General features: G+C 35.2%; 1 long non-coding RNA gene across 10 annotated transcripts in view; it reads left to right on the forward strand.

Annotated features, from left to right (window-relative positions):
* The first annotated feature begins 71 nt into the window (after nucleotides 1–71).
* LOC139151296 (uncharacterized) overlaps nucleotides 72–6726 on the forward strand; it is a 65017-nt gene continuing 58362 nt past the window's right edge. For 2 of the 10 annotated variants that reach the window (XR_011556384.1, XR_011556389.1), the window contains exons 1-3: nucleotides 77–257; nucleotides 554–2266; nucleotides 6323–6393. This is a non-coding gene — a long non-coding RNA (uncharacterized lncRNA). Of the gene's footprint in view, nucleotides 258–553; nucleotides 2343–6322; nucleotides 6394–6726 lie in introns of all 10 variants that reach the window. The other 8 variants (XR_011556387.1, XR_011556388.1, XR_011556385.1 and 5 more) reach the window with 8 other exon arrangements.

A 6726-nucleotide genomic window follows, 5' to 3' on the forward strand; every position in this document is an offset into this window, starting at 1 on the left:
GATTTGACTGCAATCTAACGCACTCGCTATCTTCAGTACCCTCATCTATTTTAAAAGTGGTAACGCTGATCGATGTCACCGTATTTGAATTGTTGGCGGCCCCGCCAAATTGAAATTTGCATATTCATAAGACCTTTCACATAGTTTTCCTTGTGCTTGGATGAACAATGTAATGGCGTCAAGCTTGGAATTTACATGTACTGTCAGTGAAAGACGTGAAGGAAACCTATAGACATATTACCAGGGAGAGTAATAGCGTAAGTTACACTACATACAAGTCTCAAACAAATGTCGTCTGCTTCGAATGCGAACGTTCAAATAGTTGCATCTCCTCATGAGATATTCCCAGTCCAGTGAGTCAAATCTGATCTTACATGTAAAGCTCCCTCTACGGGGGAAAGTGAAGGATGGCCAACCAGCTGCACGTCGACATTATCGGCAGAAAAGTCACGCATTTCACAGAAACACAAGTCCATGAAAAGTAATAGAACGCCTGCTGATAGTTTCAGAAGAGCATTGATGTCTACAGAGTTTCTTCTTTTCTGGAAAATAGGTGTGCCAGCTCCCATCACTTCTACAAACTTCCATCGTCTGCACGTCTGGTCTGTGCGCGACACTTATGAAGTTGATGATACTGATACTGATGTGATAATGGATGCGAAGAGCTGAAGCGACAAGGGATGTGGCCCTGACACTGACAGTCGGGAGTAGCTTGCAAAAAATTCTTATGAGACCAAATCATTTGGAATCAAATTGGCAGCGAATGAAACCAGCAGGACAAAAGAAGAGAAACATTTCAATTTTTTACAGAAAAATATTTGTTTCTGCAAGAAGTTGACGGCATGACGTCATAGAAATGCAAATAATATTCTATCAGGTTCCTCACTCAAGATATCTTCTCACAACATCGCACTGTCGTTTGTACTGTCTTGCCAATGTGTGGCAAAGCAAAAATGCTATTTGAACAACATTTACAAAATAATTCTGAAGTTTCATGTCTGTACACTGAAGAATAAAAAAATCTGAGCCACATGTTTACTAAAGCCGTTTCTAAAATTGCAGTATATAAACATCATTGGTCAACCTACAGAGTGTTAGATACGTTACTGTAAAAAACGGTAACTACTAATTATGGTTGACCTGCAAAGTTTTTCAAAGTGTGTGACAAAAGATGGACCAAAAAGAACATGAAAATATTAATACAAATTTTCAAGTCTATGTGCAAGAGCATGCATGTGCCAACTTTGGCAGTTCTGCAATTCTGTGAACATGAGTATCATTTTGTGAAGTTGTCAAACTGTGGAGGACCTTGTTCAATCAACTTACTAAATACATGTAAGATAGATAATGACTACAATTGTTTCAAATCAATTGGTCAAGAAAATGGTCCATCCAGTTATTAGCCCCCATTCACTATTTTACAGGAGGAAGATGAGAAGGTATTAATTGCAATTTTTTTTTTATCATGAACATTCTTTTCCTCCAGTTTAAGTATTGATTTTTTTGGTAATTAATAATGTCGAGATGATGTATGCTCAGTTCTAGGCTGAAGTTGTTCAACTGTCATATAACCTCAGGCTGTGGCAATATCCGTCGACATATCAATGTTTTAGTGTTATTCAACTCATTGACGATATAACACTTCTATTTTATTATTTTTATTTCCTGTTCCAAACTGACTATTCAGAAGTTTTGTTAAAATTTTCAGATGAATATATATTTTTCAGCATTTTTGATGGACTCAACATCATCATGAATCAGCCCTGTCTCCAATGTAAGACACTTTTATGTAGGGGTCATCAAAACACCGTCCCTCCCTTTGTGGAAGGATTATGGTCAAACTATCAGTATTCCTTGTATTAAAAAAAATTGAAAATACTAATGACCAAAGCTGTAGTATCTATAAATATGGACTGTCGAAGATGTTTTATCTAATTAGTTGGTTGAAATTTATTTTTCTTGGTAGTCTATTAATGTGCCTATTCTACTTTCCTTAAACAGATCAAGGGCTAAGCTTTTATTACGAAAGTGATGTCTGTTATCAACAAATATGGAGCAATAATAGATGTACTATTTTGGTTTACCAAACAATATCAAAACCACCCACAAACAAGGGTACTTGTACTAATTACAGAAATACTATCATATCCTATTGTTTGCTGTTGGCATGACTCCTGTATTTACATATTTTGTTTGTAGTACACAAGTGTTTACTGTGTGATGAACAGATGGTACGGGACAACCCGGAGACCTCCATAGGACATTGGTATGTGTGATTAAGTCATGAGCTTACATCATACTGCATGGTATCTCCCTTTCAGAAAGTGGCATGAAACAGATAGGTATAACTTAATTTCAAGTTGACTAAAACACGAAAAATAAGAAACAAATGAATATACTCAATCTTTCATACATTCCATTTGGTGTACACAATGCATCCTGGACTTCCAATGATGTATTTGAAATAACACCAAAGACAGTAATTTCAAGCAAAATTAGAACTACTTTCTTTTGAACCAAGTATAACTATCACACAGAAAACAGAACCTTTGTATCACTTCTGAACATTAGCTGTTACACTGATGTACAAGACTATGGAGCCTATACCAACAATTGCACATACCAATAAGTAATATCAGACCCTGATAACCAATGAGTTTGCTTGATAGTAAAGTTGCGTAATATTATAACAAAACATATTGCACTTTTTTTTAGACATTGGACAATATATGACCAGTACCCCATTCCTTCCAGAGTTAAGAATTATCAATGAAGGAATCAGTAAGAAAAGAAATTATTGAAAGTAATCAAACATTTTTAACAGTAATTCCTTTCTTGTGCAGTGTTTATTTTGGCCTGGCTTACATTACATGCATAGGTCAAAGTTTGCCCACTGATGTGTGAAGCTTTGGGTAAAGTTTATCAGATACACACCAGGGATGATGACGTGTTCTGGGGTAAAGTTTAATGTACCCAAGACAACTAAGCTGTGTGCTATACACATAGCTCTAAACATACAACAGTTCTATTCTGTTGTATATGTTAAGCCAGTCATTTGTCGCATCAATATCAGCAATTAATGACGTCATCACATCTCAACATGTTTATCTATGTCAATATTTCGATTCTGGTATTTTGACACCTGTTGCACCCACAGTTAGACCTCACACTGATAAAAATACAGCTATTCAAAGTCCAAAGGAGAAAAACATGGATATAATGATGATATAGATAGATTTTCTCTGCAAGGGGATTCCCTTGCTGGTAAGTGGACACATGAAATTAATTGAGAATAAGTTGTATCAAAATGTTAAAATGTAGTACAGTGCAGTATATTTTGCAAAGTTATAGTTAGATTGCCTAATGTAATATGCTTGAAGTTTACATTAATTTTCTGTACACATGTCAAATTTTTTTACCTAAGACTTTAGTAATTTTAATGCTGCTACTGTTCCAGTTGCATTTGTAATTTCTTCTGAGATTCAAAGCTATAGAAGTATAAATGATGTACATTGCCTTGTATAAGTAAAGATATCGGAACTGTTTCAGAATCTGCATTTGAAACTGCCAAGGATTGTAAGACTGAGTTCAGTTACCCTGAAAACTTGTTATTATTAAAGATTACTGAGTAGATTTACATAATGGAAAAATTGTGTGCTTAGAAATTATTGTTATATGTTAGCAAATCCACATCATACAAGATATGAAATTTTTGTTGCTGTAAGTCTGGTTAAACAATCCTCAGCAGTCATTTTATTTATGTAATAAAGCCAGTTCACATATGTGATGAATGCAAACATGATTTCTAAGCCCTGATCAATGAATTTCTTTCCGATGTACTTATTGTTGTGCATGTACCTGGTGAACAAAAAATTTATCAATAGTGATTGGTGACCGTGTCAGTAGGGACCACAAAGGTGATTTTACTGAGAAGTAGTGCACTGTTATGCCCAGACTGTGCGTGTAGTTTTGCAAACGGAGACATTGATAAATCTACCTTGTTCCTATATGTTAAGCTGAAGTAATTTCATACTAAAACTGTTCTTATAAAGTATGCATTCCAGAAACAGCCAAACTGTACACCATCCTTTTCAATAGGCACATGCGAAGTGGTCGCAGAATAAGTCATAACTTCCAGAACAAAATTAAACCATAGACTTATGAGTTTTTCTAGAGGGTCTATGATTAAACCCAAAGAGAATGATGAATATGCTATTTTCAATATTTGAATCAACACCGTAGCTATACAGGAGCATACTACATCTCAAACTTCAACACATATTATTTGACCCGCAAGACAAAACTTTTAGGTCAGATCAGTCCTAAATGTGTGTTGTAACTTGTATGTCGGTGTAAATCAAGTGTTAGGTACCTTCATTTGAATCCATTCACCTGTCAATGAAAGATTTACACATGTCACAGCCAGTTGCTCTGTAAAAAAACAAGCACCCCTCTACTTCAAATTCAGTATAATGAAATATAATTCAGTGTCTTTGAGCACATAAGTTTTTACATGGAAATCATGCTGCTCCTTCATATTATATAAAGTGGCAAGTTTTCATAAGGAAGTATTTCTGTATGACAGCAAAGTTTACTCTTCCAGACATTGTGGGTGTACAGCTCCAAATATGATTGAAGTAATATGGACCTTGTTCAGACAGTTTATAGTAGAACAGTTTATGGGGGAGTGTGATGATATAAAGTAATGTGCCATAATCCAATCATCTGTCAATATAGTCATATATTCCTTGCATTTCTAAAACAATCTTGAAGTTGTTGACAATTTATCTACACACTTGCCAGAGAAATTTATCATGAAAATGGTGAATCAACATCTCAGACCATTTACCTTTTATAAAAGGAGCAATTATTTGCACAGCAAGTAAACTTTGTCCTGTTTAACTTAGTAGAGGTACCTACAGATTCTGTGCCATGCCTAGTACCTACTTGATGGTGTTTTCTGTTTCTATTAACTGTCAAATTTACACAGGTACAGGTGTTTACCAAGGAGTTGATTTTAATATTTACTCAAGATACAGACTTATTTCTCTGTATTTGATTGAAAGGCACATTTAACAATTACCATACTTGATGGCACTTTGTCACATATACAAAAAGTATACTGAATCAAACTTCTGGAATTTTCTGCCACAAAATCAAAGGACAAATTATAAATTTTCAGACCTCACATTGCTGAAATTCAAAATATAAATAATTGATAATGCAATCATGACCGTACCAAATTTCTGCCACTTCTGGTTCTAAGTTAAATATGTACACCATCTGTGTACTGTCTGTACCATCAGTACCATGCCTTTGCAATTGTACTGAACACTGTAATATGTCATCATTGCAGACACATGTTTTACGTGTACAAGTAACTGATTAACCTGTAGGTTTGATATTGAATGGGTTTTGCACCCTGTGCATGAATTAAAGATTTGAATATCATAAAATGTCATATAAAGTTATGATGACTTGATGTTCTATGTAATGTTGGGTACTCCACTTTACAATGTATTATTTACAAATCTCTGTGTACCTTTATGAAATAGGCCACTTCAAAGTATTAATAAAGTAAATAAATTTCTCATGCTTTCAAGAATTCTGTCCAGTGACAACTTAATGGCTCAAAACAAATGACCACTATAATTTTGAAGCAACTAAGATGCCATTTCATTTATAATCTCAAACTCCAGCACAACATCACAATTAAAAAGGATAAACAAACTGACAACTAGATTCAGTACACAAGTAATAACAGTTAACTCCCTTCGGTTTCTGGTGATAGATATTTGTCAAGACTGCAGGTTTCATTTGACTAGAACCTTTGAAAGCCATATACTGAATGAAGACCTGCACAAATGGTCATTTGCCACCATAGAAGTTTGCGTACCTGTAAACTTTACATACACACATAGTGATATGTGAACTTGGCAATTGATATGGATATTGCCATAGGTTAAAAGTTAGAGGAATTAATATCAACGTTTTATCACAGCATGGGAAACTTTAATTTGTGAAAACACTTTAAAACAAGTTTGCTGGAGTGAATCTGTGGCATCTGGAAAACTTCTGGCATGAAGGCTAAGTCTGTACATCCATGATGGCAGGGATGTGTTGTAATCGATAGCTGAAGAATATGCTCAAGTTCAACTCCTGAAAACTCTGAATTGGATAGGAATTTAACAGAGAGGGAGGATAGAGAGGAAGAACACATTCATTCTAGGGAGATAGGATAAGAATGGAATTGCCTGTAACATAAATTATGTAGGTTAGCAGCTCACCTTCTTTATAATGTTGATTCAATATTTGTCAACAGTTCATCCTCTGGGATTGGAATCATTGTGAATCTGGAAAAGACATGGCCATTACGTTTGATGTGATCCACTGGTAAGTCTACAGTCAGCTTTTCATCTGAGTCGTTTTCATCCAACTCTCTGGCACTGCACGATGGAGTGTTCACAGCTACTTGCGTTTTGTTGAACTTGCTGTAGTCTATTTCATATTGGCTTCCATTCAGGCGAATAAGTGTTTGGTCAAAGTGATGTCCCCAGATGATTTCATTGGGTAAGTACGAGGTTCGTTTTTGTGTTGTCATCCCTGTTTGTTCCACTATACCTTCCAATATTAGAATGAGTTCAAAGTCAGAAGTCTGTAAGTCATCTTTTGACATTTCATAAAATGGACTATTTTCATCTATGGTGTGTTCTATTTCAAGTGGCC

The sequence above is a fragment of the Ptychodera flava genome, chromosome 15 (assembly GCF_041260155.1).
Source record: "Ptychodera flava strain L36383 chromosome 15, AS_Pfla_20210202, whole genome shotgun sequence".
In the NCBI taxonomy this organism is placed as follows: domain Eukaryota; kingdom Metazoa; phylum Hemichordata; class Enteropneusta; family Ptychoderidae; genus Ptychodera; species Ptychodera flava.